This window comes from Camarhynchus parvulus, chromosome 3 (assembly GCF_901933205.1).
Source record: "Camarhynchus parvulus chromosome 3, STF_HiC, whole genome shotgun sequence".
In the NCBI taxonomy this organism is placed as follows: Eukaryota; Metazoa; Chordata; class Aves; order Passeriformes; family Thraupidae; genus Camarhynchus; species Camarhynchus parvulus.
The window spans coordinates 28,750,560-28,769,818 of NC_044573.1; positions in this window are offsets into that span (position 1 = coordinate 28,750,560).

Sequence of the window (19,259 nt, forward strand, 5' to 3'; positions counted from 1 at the left end):
AGGCTGAAGATGTAATTTATCCCAGATTCAAATTGTGTAAAATTAACATATTGGAGATGGAATATGAATACTTCAAAACTTGGAAACTTAGCATAATGCAGCAATCCAACAGAGAAAAGGCAAACTTGAGGCTGAAGAGCATTGCCAGATAAAGCTCTATCAGGTAGGAAGAGGAGGAAAACTGACACCAACCAAAGTGTGATTTCTTTCTTTCTCATTTAAAATTAGTACAGAATATCTCCCTATTCTAAGCAGCTTGGGCATTTATCCTACTGCCTATCAAATAATGTAAAATCTTTTGCAATTGGCATCCAATGCTCTAATCCTTGGTGCTATGTCTTCAGACAGAATTAAAAGCCAAAGAAATGTCATTCCATCAAAGATTCTTAAAATCTAAAAATTTGCATTTTCCTTCTGAAAGTAATGCTTCAGTCCAACCAGAGAAGCTGTTGAAGGGTGGTACCTTTAACACCTCTGATGCCTGTGTTGAAGGTAGCCAGGTGCAACACAAACACTGAAGGAGACTTACAAATAATTTTTAAGCATGCACCTAGAGAAAAAAATTATATAATTGTTCACCAAATAGAAGGTAACTATTTCTGAAGAAGCCTCACCTTGAGACCATGGAGACAATCCAAGTCTGAAAAGTTTACATCCATAAAAGGCAAGGCAGACAAAGCAAGGGATACTCATTTCCTGCTTGTAGTTACAAACTACCGGTTCTCAGTTTGCACAAAGAAACAACCTGTTGCATGGATTTGCAAATGGCAAATAGTTTTTGACTAAAGTTTAATCCATAGAAGAGTCAATACTCTGATCCATTTTGCAATTAAGCCTTGTTAATAATTAGTGAGTCATTACCAAATTATTAAAAGATAAAATACTGGAAGCTTGTGAAAGTTGTAAACAAGGGAAGCAATCAGAAAGGAAGCCAGAGAAATCCTTCAAAAGCATCACCTTTGTCATGACACCTTAAGCAATAGAGTTATCCGAAACCATGGAGAATGTAGCTGGTGGAGGAATAATGTAAATAGCAAAAAAAAAGCAGTACATTTGTGAATAACTAGGAAAGTGTCTGCATAAAAGGAGATACGGTGAATCAGAAAAAAAGCTGTAAGAACTGAGAGGTAGGACAGGCCTGACAACGATACTGCACATCATTGCTTTAGCCAGAAATCCATCTGTCTCTCATTTCTTATGACAGCCCCAACTTCTGAGTCATGGATGAATCCTGTCCCCACCCTCAGTGATACTTCTAAAATTATTTTTTGCTATTGAATTATTTTTTTACCTCAAGTAGGAGTTAAGGAATTGATACAGAATTTAACAAGTGAACCATATGGCTTGTGCTGTGCAAAAAGTCAAGTCAGATGGACTTAGCAACAATCCCTTCCAGCTTTAATATCCTTTTGACTGTATAGATCAGTTTCTCCAACCATTCTATCTTAAAATAGGAAAGTGAAGTCAATTTTATGTGGTGGCTGAGATCCCAGCTCAGACTCCTGACGTACTGACTTTACAAAACCACAAGTTATGCAGTCTCGCAGAATTCAGAATTATCCATTTGTTGTATGGACCCCTGAATCTTAAAAGAACTTATGTAAAGTACACCTGCAGGCTCAGACTTTACACTTGAAACCTTGAGTGCTTAGGTTTCTCAAACTGTCTTTACACTTCTTTGGGCGTGGGTAGGAAGAATCAGAAGATTTTTACCTCCCTGAATCCTGTAGGTGTCAGGGCTATCCATTCTTCAACTCCTTTCTGTTGATGCTATTAACAGCTTAAAAATGGCACTTCAATCTGTTTCGGTAAATCATAAACACGGGGAAGTTCAAATCACAGATATTTTTAATGCTAAATAAAAATTTCCAGAGGGAAAAAGATAACTTCAAACTTAGTTTACATGGGGAAAATGACCCTGCACTACATCTTTGGTCTTGAGGGAAAGCAGCAGGAAAGGGCTTTGAAGGACAAAATTGCATCTCCTGTTATCATCTGTTTGCATTTGATCCAGACAGTATAAACCAGTCTTGTGTATTTAAGCAGTAGAGCCCGGATGTTCAAAAGAGGACAACAGCATTATAAAGTGGCTGTATCAGCACTTTGCATTTTCACAGAATTGGGGAAGTGAAGGGGGGAGGGAGGAAGTGGCACAGGTAAAGACATCTGAGGACATTAGATTTAATACTTTCCATGATCAAGCTTATACAGCCATTCCTCTGTAGTATTTCCCAACAGCTGACATGTTTTCCATTAAATCTATAAACCTCTCCTTAATTTGATAGTGCAAATATTCATGGCTCTGATAAAGGTATATATATGCTGATGTCTCTTAGCCACATTATTTCTTTCCTAGGCTATATAAATGTAGCTCCCCGTGTCTCATCCTTCAATCCTTGAACCATATTTATGCACTGGGTTTTTTTTTAAATTGTTTTTATCCTATTAGTAGTTCCCTAATTATCACAGCTTCTTTTTTTTTCTTCTTCTTCTTCTTTCTGCACTTCTTTCTTCCTGACAAGCCACCTAAATCTCTGGCTCTCAAATCACTATTCAGTTTGACCACTCAGATGTACCTGCTCCCCTGAACCAGATCCACTGTGATCATCACAAAACCTGAGAGTTAATCTTTCTTGACCATTGAATCATCACCTTCATTCCTGAAACTGACAACAGGGGTGACAATTAGTGTGAATTACAGGGAACACTTGCTTGGAAAAAACATAGTATCTAGAAGATCTGAGAAGAAATTTTCAATCAACATGATCTGGCAACCAAAAAAGCAGTATTGGGAAAACTGCAATGTGTGTAGATGATGAGAGAAAACAGATGTGCAAGACATTCTCCTCCCACTCTAGAAAACATCTTCATCAGTAAAGCACCCAAAGGAATACAATTTAATGAAGGACACATTTGAGTCATTACAACGAAGTGTTCAGATTTAGAAATGTTGAGGACTCTTGTTCCTAGAGAGAACTGAAAATGAAACACTATGCTACACCTGAATTAAAAATGCAATGAAGTCTTGGTCATGTGGAAAAAGTTGAGATTTTCACCTTTTATAAATTTAGTAACACGAGGAATACAGGAATTTAATACAGGACTGAAGCCCTGATTCTTGCTTGGAGCTCTCTTGCCTTGACTAAGTGCCTCCCAGAAACTCATTTCACAGAATAATTGCACAGGCATTAGATCAGCATGCCAGCTCTCCACTGGCCTAAACTGAGAATCTATGATGGAGAAGCATTCTGAAAATTTGCTTTTGTGCTGATAGCTCTTGGAAGATGCTCTGGACTTTTGATTAATACAGGGAAACTGTCTTATCAAAAAATTACACACAATGCATCAAAGGCCATAACTTCTTGCAGAAAGACATTTTAAAGGAAATTAAAGTGAATCTATGAAATCTGCTACACTGTGAAAATCTGTGAAACCTAAGATTTTATCATCACTGAAGAAAGAATTGGGTATTTATATAGATGATGAGGACATTTGTATGCTTGATAACCAGACATGATAACCTACATAAGTTAAGAGGCATAGGAATCTTCACGTTTTTATTACCAGTCTGAATAGCAATGATGCTGTCCTGAGAGATGTGCTGTTTACAAATGTCCATCCTTCAGACATTTACATTACTCACTGCAGAATCCCATTTCACAGGTAACCGTGTTAAATGGACTGCCAAAATGATCAGGCCATGGTCATCCTCCATTTAGAGAGATCTGGCTGGCTTGCTTCTGGATGGGAGTGTGAGGACTTTCCTAATGGGTCGCTTTGCTCTCTCTGTAGATTTACCTATCCAATGACTGTGAAGTTCTGCATATGAAGACCAGATTCAGCCATCTGTAATGCCAAGTAGCAGAGAGTAGCTAGAAAGATTGCTATGCTCTCCTTACACCCACAGCAGCCCTCTTCTCTTCCTGGTACCAAATGGAACATTAAAGAGAAGACATCTAGAAACCACAGATGATGAAGACAGATGATTTGCTTCAATTGAGGCATGCTGACTTGTGATATGCCTCTCTGCGCTGCAGCATGGATCCACCCTGCTGCAGAGAATAGAGTCACAAGATTTCTCCTGGCTGACACCTCTTGTTAATGCAGAAATATATTTGTGTCTACTCAACAAATGTTTTAAAGCTTTCAGGGCGATCAGTGCAACTAACCCACCACAAGCTACTCCCTAGAGGTTTATTCTGCAGAGCCCTACATCTTTTTGACAGTGACTTTCTGGAAGGATTGCTGTGTAATTATTGCTCTTGGGAAAACCGTTGTGAGTGAAGTCTGTACACACTAGAGTGAAGCCCCTCATATGCATCACTTGGGCACTGTATTCACTTTTGTGAACTTCTCAAAAAGGCAAAAAAGGAGTAGCCAGTATTTCTGCTCTTCATTTGGCAATGATTTTGTTAGGGTTGCACAGAGTTAGGACATTCAGTAGTCTGCAGTTTTAGGCCCCAAGATGCACTTGGAGACTCTGCTGAATCCACATTTCACCAGACAGAAGGTATTTTTGGTACTCAGGCTAAATATTCTTTATCAAGATGTTTCCTGGGTATCACCCAAACAGCGCCTTTCCTTTTTGCCTACTCTGTACTGCAGCCTGCAGATCTGCTTTACAGCACTATCTCAGGGAGGGACGTGCAGGGAGCAAGAAAGGAAAGATAGGGTAAATTAATTTAGTTTCAGGCAGGATCAGCACATACTGCACATTTTATAGGGGGTCCATTTTTCCACAGAACTGCTCAGATACCATTGTGAAGGAAGAAGTTAATCATACATGTTAGGATACATAGACAGAGAGATGAGAACATCCATTTAGCCCATGCAGTCCCTTAATTTACAATAACTTAATTCTAAAGTTCTGTATCATCTACTGACATTCCAAGGAAAAAAAAAAAAAGAGTGAAACAAACCTAAGAACCGCTGTACTTACCAGAGGCTCTTACTAAATCCATTTAGTAAACAGCCTGTATGATTTTCAGTGACTTGTGTTGCAACAGGAAATAGGCTGCAACAGGAACTGCCAAGATAGATTTAGGCTGTTACAAAGTGAAATTGACTGTTTCCATGATATTTAAAGTACATAGCAAACCATCATAAATCCTGCTCTCTGTGTATATATATTGCCATGCCCAGCAGCCCACCAGTAGCCCATATTTTAAATAGCTCCAAAATTGGCCTATTTGTAATGTTTTTTTATTTATTGACTGTATCACAGATTTTTTTTTTTTTTGTTACCATGTAGGTAGGAAGTAATGCTGCTCAGTCCTGAAACTTAGTTCTATGGCAGAGTGGGTATATCTAAACAGTGTGTCCTTAAAGCTGTGGAGTCTGCTGCAGAAGGTTTATGTAAAACCAAGCCTGCCACAGAGAAGCAAGAAATGTTTAGTGAGATTGTTTTTAACTCCCTCTCCCATCCTTCTCCTCTGTCAGTCAAGCACATTAAAAGGGAACTAAAAATGGAAGTTCAAGATGGACAATAGCTACTGGAAGAGAAAAGGGTGGCAGAAATCTGACCAATTAAAAATTAACCTGCATGCTGGAAAATAATTTTCCCTCTAAACCATAATTGCAGTTTCCCTTGTTTCTTGAGTAAATGAACTGTAAATATTTAACCAGAGTACTGGCATCACAATGCCTGCAGCATGTGCCATCCCCTGCCCAGGAGAGGCAGAGCAAATGTTGCAGAACTAAAGCATCCCTGCTGCTCTCTGCTCCATGGGGCTGCTTGGCTCTGCAGTGCACCCAGCCCTTCACTCATGGCAGCTCTGCTATCCCCAGGCAGCTGCAGGGAGTGGTTCCAATGCCACAGAGATGAGCCAGGAGGTACCAGGTGCTTCTGTTGATGCACTTCACATCAGATATGAGCAAAAGCCAGTGGGACAGCAGCCCTTCACAAAGAATACCATGGTCTACTACAGCCAGGTAAAGAAATGAATCATCTGCATGTTAAAAGACTAAAAAAATCCAACAGCTCTTTCATGGACTCAAAATTGGGAATGAAATCATTGACAACCTGTTATTTTTCCAAAGAATTTAACACCCACAAGTCTTGCTAAAGTCAGTGTTAGAAATAGCCATGTGAAGCATTTAGGAAATCAGACCATCAATCAGGTAACAGCCAGGCTCCCTCCAAAGACAGCACAGTTCCTTGGGGTGTACTCAGTAACACTCTGTCCAGTCTGCTTTTTCAGATGGTATATGTAGCAGAGCCTCCATCACAGCCCTTAGTAACTATCCCATAACCTAACAGCTCTATTTTCTTGCTGTTCTGCTAAAGTGTTCCCTCTTAACATATTTATCCTGATCCTACTCTCTTGTACTCACTTTAAAATCACTTTGAGAGACTATTGGGCACCTGCACTTCTACATACTCCAAGACTGCTTTTCCTACACTTGTTTAAAGATTAATTGCTTCCCTTTTGTAGGGACACTAGAAAGAGATACAGCAATGCTCTCTCTTTTGTGCCTTTGGCACACAGTAGGGATCATGGCTGTGCTATGCTTGGCATGGATAAGACGCTTTATGCAGGATATATTACTGTGGACATTAAAAGTGCATAAGAGCAGTGCATTATGCTCCTTTTTCCTCGTAAGGAGTTCTGCTCAGTGGTTCTCAACCAACATAAAAGCTTGGACTCTGTCCTCATATTTATTGATATCAAACTTACCAAGTCATCCTTAATGAAGCATAGATGTGTGTAAAAAATGCAGCTGAGAAAGGCTTCTGCCTGACCAGACCTCAATCAGGGGACACAACACAGCACACTCTAAGATGTGTTAAATGCCAATGGCTGAAGCGTGAGTGAAGTCTTTAAAAAGAAAATCAGATCACAAGATGACAGCTTACTCTGATTCCAGTACTGCCTCACATTGGAGCAGAAGCCCAGACCTTCTGGGGCACAGAAAGCCACACAGAGTAACTATTACGGCTCATTCTGATATTAATACCTATGAGTGTCTAAGGATTCATCTCCTTCTCTGAAAGTGAAAATCTATAAATATTGACGACTCATTTCACAAGGAAAGAGCTATAATAAAAGACCAAACCTTTTCTTCCTAGTGGTAAAGAGTGTATAACTAAATTTGCCTCTCTTTTGCTTCTCGTAGTTTTGTTTTTTTGATGCAGGAAAAACACTCTGTCTCTAAAATAACCCCCCTGTTTGCTTTGCTTTTAGAGGTGTCCATAGTCAAATGAAATGCCAGAGAAGGACCACCTGAGTTCATAGGGTCTCTGCTCATCAGAGCCATTAGACAGTCTATGGGGTCCTCTGCAAGCAGAGATGGGTTTTGCAAAGTGTTTTTTTGAGAATGGCAATATGATTTTCTACAGTGCCATGTGAGTGGAGGGGGGCAGGAAAAAAGGTGAGTTTTTGTTTGATTTTCTTGGTTAGAATGCTAAGACTTTACTGCAGTGATTCTAATCAGAGGTAATCCTTTAGATCAAAGGTAGAGGGAGTTTGGGACTTCAGACTATTTGTGGCTCTTGCCGATGGTTCCACTTACAGAACAGTGTCTTCTCTAGGATGCTGATATTTGAGCATGAAGTTGCTCTGCCTTGTAGCTCCCTTAAATTTCTGTGGGAGGTGAATAATTTAGAAAGAAAAACGATAACAATAACACAAACAAACAAAACAAAAAACCAAGAATTGAAAACCAACAATGACAAAAAAAGTGAGCAGACCAGTAGAGGTGGTGGAGAAAATTAAGGGGATGGGAGGAAGAGTTGTGAACAGTTTTGTCTAAATCCTTTAGTGTGAGGAAATGACCACGGCCAAAGAAGAGGAGCAAAGTCAGTGAAAGGTTTAGAAAACAGGATTTATGAGAAATAGCTGAGAGAACTGGGGTTGTTTAGTCTGGAGAAAAGAAGGTTCAGGGGAGACTTTGTCATGCTCTACAACAACCAGAAAGGTGGTTTTGGCAGTGGTAAGTTTATGGTTGGACTCAATAATCTTGAGGGTCTTTTCCAACCTAAACAATTCTATAGAAATAGAGTTTATCCAGTCTCTGTATGTTACAAGTATAAGGCCTCATCTTAGCCAGATTATCAGTGCATTCATACCCAGAATGAAGAATTCTTTAGGAAATAGATAATATCTGTGCACCCAAAGCAACATCTAAATTAGCTAACCACTCTCTGGGAAGTTCAGTTCCAATGTAACATTTCTCAAAGAGACAGTACATTCTGACAGAAAACTACACTCTTCAGGTCACTAAGCTGCTTTCGCCCTTGCCCTCAGAAAGGTCAGACTTTGAGAAGAATCCAGGTGGGTGGAAGCCTAATGTATAAACTCACAATATAGCCTGATTACGGTGATTATACAATATTGTACCCAGCTGAGTTTCTTCTCTTTTAGCTAATTCAGAAAACCACTTCAGATTTATTGTTGAAGTCTCCTAGGAAAGTGAGGTGTTACATGCCCCTGAAGCTGCAGCCTGGAGCAAATATATCCTAATTTCAGAAAAAAAGATAGGAGAAGAGATGGTGCCTTAAAGCTTGGCACACATAAGTCTATTTCATCATTCTTGTTCGAAAAAGGAGACAAAATTTCTTCCTATAATATGATGATTGCTTTTGTAGAAATGAGGAATAAGTGTTCCATTGAGAACAGTTATACCTATTTTATCAGAAGAGTTTTCTTGTGTAGTGAAGATCCCCCAAGCTGTTTCACAGAGCTCTTCAGAGAATTCAGAGAATAAAATGAGGCAATCTTTTGGAGGAGTACTAATTTAGCAGGGTCATGTAGCACTCAAAGCGAAAAGTTAAGGAGTCCTGAGGGTTTTGCTGGTTTTCCACCTCTGCTATTGATTTGCTGGGTATCTTTGGGCAGCAGAATTGATCACTGCAGGACCCACTCTAAAAAAAAATGGGTCATTCAACATTCTCTTACTGTGGGGAAACTGCTGAAATGGGTTGGGTAGAAGCACCTATATTATGAAAGATAAATGCTCCTTCATTAAACAGAGTGCCCAGGTCATGAGAAAGCTAAGAGAAGTCAAGGGAACTCTGTCAGCTCACACTACTTCAGACAGAATCCTCTAACCTAGGACATATGAAAAATACAAATGAAAAATACTCATCTACCATCTTTAAAACTCGAGAAATTGCCAACTTCAGATCCCTACCTCACTAAAATCTATCCAAAAAGTGGCCATTGTGTAGACTGAGGATGATTAATACTTAAAAAAAAGTAGATATATAACTCAGTTCTGTCTCAGCAGCAGGACAAGCATGCTGTATGGTAGCTACTGATCACCTCTGCTGGCAGGGCAGGCTCAGTGAATCACAGCCCCTCCACCCTCTGCACTGCTGTGTGATGAGGAGCTTGGCCATGCCGCAGAGAAGCTTATCCTTGTTAAAGTAGGAGGGTGTCCTGCCTTAGTCAGCAAGGGTCTCCCTGCACAGAATTAAAGGCCAGCATGTACTTAAGTGCTCCATGCCTTGAGGGTTTAAGCTCTTATCCAGCACAAGTCTAGTACTTCAAGAGTCATATTCTGCTTTCATTTAACACTGATGTAAGCATGAATAACTTCACTGAGATTAGTGGCATTACTTTAGCTTATACCACTGTGCAATAATACCAGAATTTGACTGTATTAACTCTTTCTTACTGTGCTCGGCTCTTCTGAGTATACCTTTGCCAGAAATTCTATATTTCTGCTGAACTGTCTATTATTTGGGGCAATTGAGAGATTTCCATCTCTGTAATATTAATTTCTTGTCTTCTTTCAGCATGGCCCTAGGGAGCCATCTAACTTCTTTGAACAGAGATATTGATAAATTCCCTAAGACGTATACAGCTTTCCTTTTCAGTGCTTGAACTGAATAGATTTATAAGGCAGATATTACTTTAATCTGGAAAATATTCCCCACCAGTGAACATGCTATTGTTCTGATGGCTTAGCTGAGATACTGTTCCTTTCTTTGCCCTAGTAACAGCTTTGGTTGTTGATACAAATGTTGAATCAAAGAGATCTCCGGGCATCTAGTGGTTCACCGGGAAAACTGCATCTGCATGCCAGAGGCTCGGGGATGAACTGAGAACAGGGGAGAAGATGAGGAATGCTGCAGAGAAACGCTGCCATCTGTTCGAGCCCGGCAAGCCCTTGGGACTCAGGCACACAAGTTCAGTGTCTCTGCATGCATCGCTGCCCAACCCTCATTATCACCTTTAGATGACGCTGATAGGAACCAGGCAGGCTAGGGAAGGCAGGGATGTGATTGTTTGCTCTCTTCATCCATTCACAAACAGTGACAAATCGGATCTTTCCTAATGGAGCAGCAAAAATGAGGACTACCCTTGTGATTAATGGAATACAAAGCCAAGAATGGGATACAAAAACATGCCTCTATTTTCCTTGTATTAATGGCACATATTAAAAATTGAGTGTTTACAATATGGAAATGCTGCTCACTCCCACAAGAGCTGTCCCTCTCAGTACAGCAGCACAGGATATTAAGTGTAGCTATCACAGTCACACACATATCATTTAAACCCTTATTTTTGTCAATATAAGTGTAAATAGCTTGGCTAACCGTGATCATTTTGCAGGCTATTATCCATTTTTAAGGGTAATTTTTGGCCTAAAGCTAGACTACAAGGGGCTTCTTTCTAAACTCTGCATCTTGCAGGCAACAGTTAAAATTTAAATTTCCAGAGGGCCCAGCTGAGATCAGAGCTTTGTGCCAAGCATTGAATAAATATATGAAGGAGAGCCCTGGGTAAAAATTAAAATTCTGAGAGAAACTGAGGTGAAAGGAAAGGCAGTTCGTGTGTAGAAACAGACATTTTAGTGCAAGGAAATAGAACAGAGATGAGAAGGGAGGACAAGTAAATGGAAACCAATTGTCGCTTCTACGTCCATCATCCTAAGGTCTCCCCCCAGCCTTGAAGTGTTGCCTTGTGTTTTAATGTAGTACAAAATAAAGCACAGGCTCTCTGATTTAAATGCCACAACTGAGAAAGCAACAACTACATTTCTCCCTTGATTGTAAATTAGATCTCTACACTATAAGAAGTGAAAAACATTTTATTAGAGTTGTAACTTCAAAGTGCGAAATTAGAAAGTGGCAAAATAGTTGAGGTACGCAGAATCTTGGTTCAGTCCTCTTGTGTCTCTATTACACCACACTTCAGTTTCTTGATTATATGCTATTTTTCTCAGCAACCCCCTGACATATATTGCAGGCCTGGGTTGAACTGATCATCCAAATAATGCATAGCAACTAGCAGGGAAGCTGTCAGATACTGGAGAAATTTACAACAAATACAGTAACACCAGCAAAAATAAGATGCCTGTAGTTCACCTGAACAAGGTTAGAGTTCCGATCCATGTATATGCAGAATTTTCCAAAATTGCATTTGTGTGTCAGAAGTCCTCTAAAACTAACAGGAAAGACAAGTGCATGATCAATGTGCTTATCAGACAGTGAACAGCTTAATATGTAAATATGTTTGGAGGCCCTCAGCAAATGCATCATGCAGTGGCAGAACACATTTCCATGTAAAGGAAGTCATGACTGGTGTACACTGGGTTCCAGCTACCACATGGAATGCTGCTGGCCATTGCTTTCCAGCAGCATACAAATACTCTGCTATTTGGTAGTTGCCAAAGTAAAAATATCCAAATGGTGGTTCTGGGACAAGGTATATCATAGATGAATAGCCTGGAAAAGGTAAGCAGATTAAAGATGAGTAGTGATGGCTAATTCTGCCAGAGCCACTTTATTAAAAGCAATTAGTACAACTTTTCTCAAGAGCAATTTGTTCTTGGAGCAGATAAGTAAGTGATGTGATTTTTCTTTGAAATAATACACAACAAGACAGATGTCCTTGAATTCCCAAGGTGATGGCAGATTTGCATTTTCAGTAGGTAATTTTAACAAATGTTATTCCAGTCTAAATGTCTCTCTCAGAAGATTGCTCTCTGCCATGTTAAAAACCAGCACATGAGAGATGGAACATATCTATCTCATTCAGGCTACAGAGCCCAGGTTGATGGCAAATACCTCAAAGAGACACAATGCTGTGTGAACCAGAATGCTTGAGTTAATTTCAAAGTGAAAGTATTCAGGGCATTAAGAATGCTTAAAAGGATGAAGAAAAATGAATCCAAACATTGACCTAAAAGAAAGAAAGTTATTCTAGCTGTGCAGTGTTTAGTAATTCAATCACAGGAAAACTACTTGAGGAAAACAGAGATTTAAAATAGTGACAGATGTAATATAGAATGAGATCATTCAGAATTATTATGAAGAATAACACTATTAAGAGGCGTGTTTTAATGCTGAATGTTCCTGCCAGGATGAAAACAGAGAAAAAGGTTTGTGTCCTTGCTCCAAAATACTTACAAAATTGTTTTTAAAAAAAGCCCTTATAAGATAACTGAACAAGAATACTTTACTCATGTATGAGTACTCCTACCTATCCTACCCACAACTATTCAGGCCTATTTTAGCATTTATCTGAGGAAGGCTTGTACATATCCTTAATATTGATATATTTTAGTGTCCTCATCTTGTAACTCCAACTTGAATACTCTCCTAATCAGTTTCCAATAATTTTAGATAAGAAGCAGCATCTTTTTATCCCCAACAGAGCTGTTTGAGGAGTTCTGAAAAATATGTCTGTGAAGGTTTGAATAGGTGCTCTGTAGGGCAATTTCTTTGTCCTTGGATGAAAAAAGAAAGTTGTTTGCACACGGGTGTATCTACTTTTCCACAAGATTATGGAAGCAGACACTGGAGAAAGAGAGCCTCACAATGGTTCTATTAGGAAAGGTAAGCAAGACCCATTTCTTTATTAAAACTGTGTTGTTTTCTCTCTTGTAAAAACATAAACTGTATTATGTGTCAGCTTCTGGTATTTTTTTTTTCTGGAGTATATGAAACTCCTGATAGTAGCACGGGAAAGTGGAATTGTAGGAAAGGGATCATAATGTTGTACAACAGCATCGAAAGAGATTGCTTTAGAAGGCCTTCACAGCAGAGGTTAAATGGATGCCAGTGTTTCTTGATGACAGTCTTGTCAGGTGAATGGACTGACCCCAAACATATGTCCTACTTGCTTCAGGTGAAGAATGGTGTCCTACATCATCTATTAGGGAAATCATGTAAATAATTTTTTTAAATTTTTTTTCCTTTTTTTTTCTTTTTCCCTTTTTCTTTTTCTTTTAACCCCACAGCCTTAATGACATTCAGGGTAGCAGTCTGACTAAATCCATTATGCAAGACTCTGTCTAGTTCCTTTCTGTAACCTCATGCCAAAAATCTAACCAGTTCATCCCCTTCATCTTCTTTAAGACAAAAATCATCGGAACTGGTGAAAGGGAGAGAGCTGTGCAGCAGACCTCAGTGTAAAAACTGTTTTATTCTCTCTCTGATCGTGCTCTGATTTGCTGTGTTACCTTACAAATAAGGTGGTTGGATCTCTCCTTGCCTCTCTTGCTTGAGCTCTGTGAAATGGAGGTAATTAACACCTGCCTCAGGGAATGCCTTACATTGATACTTAATGGATTAACATTTGTAAAGCTCTTTGAAAGCCTCAGATGAGGGTCTGTATGGAAATTCAAAGCATTGTTATCTTGTGGGATAAACAGGCCAATTTCTCAAGGCCAATCCTGCTTTATGTGAGAGACAACAAACTGTGAGGGTAGATACATCATCATAATTCAGACAAAGCAAAGCCAGCTGGCTTGCCTGTGCATGTAATAATATCATCCTGTCTTCAATATCATCTGCTTATATATTAGCCTGAAAGTCCCTGTGCGTGTAAGGGTAACTGGTACCTATGACACAAATCCATGGATTTTCAGAATTCCACGATAGGTGTTGGGAAAAGGCATATCCTGGTCAGAATCCAGAACAAATATGTGTTTTTCCTTCATGAAGTGAACAAGCTAAGAAAGAAAAAACTCTATCAGACTTTATCCCCATGGCTGTGGAAGGATGTCAATTCTTCTAACTACAAGTGATGCCCTCTCCTAGTCCCTGGCACCAGGATAACTTTAATAGCCAAAGCTGAAAGTTATCTCTTAGTTCTAACAGCAAGGGCCTGTACACTTTCGAGATAATGGGGAAAAGGTTTAATTCTAGTTTTTTACTTGTTTTGTAGCAGGTTTGTCTGTGAAGGAGAGGCCTTCCTTCATAAAATCTCTACAGTGTGTAATGGAGATCATCTAGCAGGTCAAATATGTAAATAGCACAGCCAAGGTCTTCAGCACACATCAGATCACTCAGCTGCAAAAAGAGATGGATACTGCATTGTCAGACCACACCAATATATGCATTCCCCATATTTTGAGGGAAGTGAAAGCAACTGAGATTAAAATCAGGTTATCCTTTTCATGTGTTTTGTGACTCTTCATAATAGATATTTTTGGAATACAGCTTTTAAGTATAGCAAAGTGTTTTCATTCCTGTTCTAATTCTTCTGCTGCCTTCTTTCTTTCTTACAAAAATTACACCTATCTGTTTGCAATCCTGCCAACCACAGGCAGAGGAAGTGAATCAAGTAATTTTTGTTGTTGTTCATAACAAATATGATATTCAACATGCAATCACAAAAATACTGATAAATAAGGTAGTTGTGATGAAGAGAAGAAAGAAGGCAAAATAAAACTATTTCAGGCTGAGAAAATAACTATGAGGAAATATTTAAAAAATGTGTATTTGTTTTCATCCTTTAGAAAAAAATAAAGGGGGATATTAGCTTGATAATGAATAAAATATTCTCTCTTTATACAACAGGAAAATGAGAAAAGATTTCTTTAATTTTAGCAGAGATTTAGATTGAATATAAGGAGTTGCATACTACGATATGGACTAATGATATGCTACATTGGGCAGTCTAGAAATGTGAAATCTGCTTCATCAGTAGTTTAAAGGAGAAGCCAAACAATCTTAGGATGATTCTCAGCTAGTTAGACTTGTATGAGAGTTGGTGGTTGGAATGTGTTTAGTTTGTTACATACACACCCACACACACACACACACACGTGCTAGATTAAAAAGAGTCCTATGGTCTCTTTTCAACATCAATAAGCAGCACAACCTGATGCAGATTGTGTATTAGTCAGCAAATTTGCATTCCTATCATCTCAACTTGTGTGAAATCCTACTGACACCCCTAAACTTACCCTGGAGTGGAATCTGACCCAAGAGGTGACCAAATAGGAGTGCAGTGTACTCTGGAACTTCGATCTGATGAGGAAATAATCAGTTAGTGCTCAGAGCTCCTGTTCTGTCTGCATGCTGATTTTGCACAGGAGCAATTTCTTGATTTCATTGAATTTGCATCAGAATCAAGCTTGTCCCCTCTTATTGCATATTTGGATACATTAATAAATGTTTATTTTACAGGCAGAACATTGCTAGATTTTAGTCACTTCCACTCTCTGGGATTCCATGACTAACAGAAGCGGGATCCTAGCCACATACAGCATGAAGCAGCATGACTGTAACAGCACAGTGTTAAAAATGAGTCACTTAACAAAGGCAGGGAGCGATTAGTACAGAACAGAATAAATGGTACTCAGCTAAAAATATTTTTCCCTGCTCCATTCTTTCAAATTATTTTTTCTTTGAATTACATGGATTAGGGAAACCAGGCTGAAATATTTCATCATACATTTGCAGCCTGAATATTGTGTTAACACATAACAGCATAAGTTAAATATGCAACAAGTGACTCTACAGAGACTCATTTTAAGTTGAGTTGGGTGAGGATCTGCTTTGACAGGGGAATTTGAAGTCAGCTAATGGTGACTCCTAGAATACTGGACAGTCAAATACATTCTCTCTTGTCTGTCTTCACAAGTGTCAGCCATTTATCTAGAGACAAACCATAAGGAAAATATCAGGTATATTAACATAGAAATAAGGAAATATTCAAAATTTACAAATTTATGTATGATGCTATCGTATATCCTATTTCTGACAACCAAAGATGAATATTTTCCTCTTCCTTCTGATTATTGACTTACAGATTGCTTTTATATATTTAAATTATTGTACTCTGTTTTGTACTTCTTGTTTTCGTCTGAATCTGCAATACTCTCATCATATTGTGTCAGGTCATTTAGTCATTTCTTGTGCCATTCTTCTAATAAACTAAGCCCAGCTATCAGCAAGCTTTTCCTTTCCCTTACTTGCACTTCTCATTTCTGCTGCCTCTTTTGTTGATCATCTCATTACTGACCACATCTCACTGAAAATCTTTTCTTAAAAAGTCAGCAAAATCTGTGTACTGTCTTCTTGATGGTCCATGTTTCCATGGTCCATTATGAAGAATGGACCATGATCATGATCAATGCATTTGGTCACATGAGCCTCCTCTCAAGGGTTTATAGGGGCAATCCTCTGCTCTCCACTCTGCTGATATTCTCCACCTCTAAAATGGAGATAAAAATTGTAGTCTACAGGAGGGGAAGGTTAAAACAGTTTATGGATTGTTTCAGTCAGATGACAGGAGTTACTTTTACTGCAGAAATAACAGAAAAATGCAAATCATAACCGAGGCAAAGAGAAATCCCTGGACTTGAAAAATAAAGCACTGCAAGACAAGGATGGAAGATGCACTATAAGGTAACTTGAAAACTTCCATGCAGTACAAAGCTGAAGCCCCACTGACCAGTCCTCTTTTTTAAAAGTAAAATTCTGCCATAAGATGAATGTTAATAGGAACACAAACAGCTGCTTCTGATAAGCTTCTTATGGACTCTGATGTATCCACAGGAAATTTAGAGCAAAAGAGAATGTGATTAGAGGCAGCTGCTAAAATTGGAGGGTAGATGGAAACAAAACTTCAGAGTTACATAGGAAATGAGGTAAAATGAAATGAACTAGCCCAGCTGAGATAATAGAATGGTATATGCACTTGCCACGCTTATAAATAAAACATTGACTTATTATTGCACTTTTAGGGTGTACAGATCCCAGGGAATTTAACATAGCATGATGCAAATGTGGGGGCAGAAGAGAAGGCCATATACAAATATGTGATGCTGAAAATTACTTTCCTGGAGTCTGTAGGGGAGGAAAGGAAAAAAAAAAGGATCAAGGACCATTCAAACATGATTATTGTTTTTCCCTTTAAAACAAAATTCTAATCAGGGCTTGGGTACAGAAAATACTTTAGCCTTCTAACAGAGTTGTTCGAATTATAGAGGTAGAAGGGTCCATTTATTACTGTTTCTATATATCTTTCAGCTTTTGTCACCATCTCAATCCATTGGAGCATGATATTCTATTCATTTCCAGTTGATGCAAACCTTCCTGGTAAACAGGATAAACCATCCAAGTAATGTGAAGTGTCTTGTTGAAAACATACAAACATTTGGACTTTAAAAAGCAGGTTCTCTGTCTTTAACTCCTAATGTTTTGAAAGGAAGGAGAAACTCAATAGTGTATGTTCCAAATGGAGTGGGTGAGTATTTGATGAATGATCAGAACATGAACACAATACAGAGGTATCCTGTAGAGTGTCTTTGATGTAAATGTGATTTCAAGTGCTTTATGGAATTTAAATTGGGTAGAAGGATGGAGAAACTAAAAGCCAGGGAGGCAAGGAGATAAGGAGAATTTTTTTTCACCTGATGAGATGGAAAGATAAAAACCAATTTTCAGCTCTCACATGATGGTAGAGAAAATTTTTGCACTGAGGTAACAGAGATAAAGTAAAAATTAATAAAATATATATGGAGGGAACTTCTAAATGTGTTTATAAAATTATTGTATTTGTGGGGCGCCTCATGGCAGGAAGGAATGATGAATCTGACTCCAAGTTCTCAGAAGGCTAATTTATTATTTTATGATACTATATTATATAAAAGAATACTAAACTAAACTATTCTAAAGAATACAGAAAGGATACTTACAGAAGGCTACAAAGATAATAGTGAAAACTCGTGACACTTTCCAGAGCCTCAATACAGCTCGACTCTGATTGGCCCAAGAGTGAAAACAACCCACAGCAGAAACTAATGAAACAATCACCTGTTGGATAAACAATCTCCAAACACATTCCACATGTGAGCACAACATAGGAGAAGCAAATGAGATAAGAATTTGTTTTCCTTTATCTCTGAGGCTTCTCAGCTTTCCAGGAGAAAAATCCTGGGCGAAGGGATTTTTCCAGAAAATGTAAATGCCACATAAAATGTGTGTTTAAAATTCCCTGATGTTTTTGGACAGTCCATTGGAAACCCAGAGCTTTAGTAGAAGGAAAAATACAAAAGATTTTTTAAGAGAAATAACTTCATAGACTCTCAATATGTGTGCCAGAAAGACAAAAGAATGTTTGCTGCTGCTCCAGAAATATTTTAGAGGAGGCAGAAAAACTTAAACAGTTGTCACTTTTTTTACAAATCCGATCATGTAAGCAACTCTTAGCTTTTCCATACCTGTTTTTTGGGGTAGTTTTTCTGGTTTGTTTTTGTGGGTTTATATACCCTCCTTCAAGCAAGAACTGCCTTTGGCAGGGTTTTGTTGGTCTTCTGAAACACCATAGATGTGAAATTGATTCTACCTTCTTAGCAGTCATTCCCTGAAAGTCTTTCAATGACTCCATTACTGCTGACTTCAAATATTTGTCCTTGTGGGCCAAGGAGGATACAACAGGTATGACCTCATGTGCAACACCTTGTTGCTGCCTATTACTGTATTCCTGCTGCCTAGAAATACAGGCTGAGGAATTCTGCCTTCAGTTCATTTACTTTTTCATAGAAGTGCCTTGGTCATCTTGGCAGACACTTCTGTGTTGTGGGCAAGGTGTGATACAAAGGAACTCTCGAGTCTCAATTCTGCTTATGCTGTGCAGAGTGTGATAATCCCAAATGCTGGATAGAGTGAGGCAAGCTATGTTTGTCATTCCTTGAAATTTTAATGCTGGAGAAAAACAGTACCTGTCATTCAGACATATGGACTGCTTTTGATTTATTTAAGGTATGTACTTTCCAATCAGTCTTTGTATCATTATTTATAGCAACAGTGTATGTACTATTGGGTATCTTCAAGTTTGCTCTAAAGGCTTACTAATATTCACAGATATCCCAGACATTTGCACTACAGGGAAATTGACTACTTTAATGCCAAAATGGCTCAATGCGTTTGGCCAGGTCCATTAAAATGAGTTAAAATTAATCTAATATCATATTTAGAGAAGCAAGGAAGTTCATTTACAGGGCACATTGCCAACCATCAGACTTCCCTGATGGTTCTTTTCTTTGCAAGAAAAAACAAAAGAACATAGTCC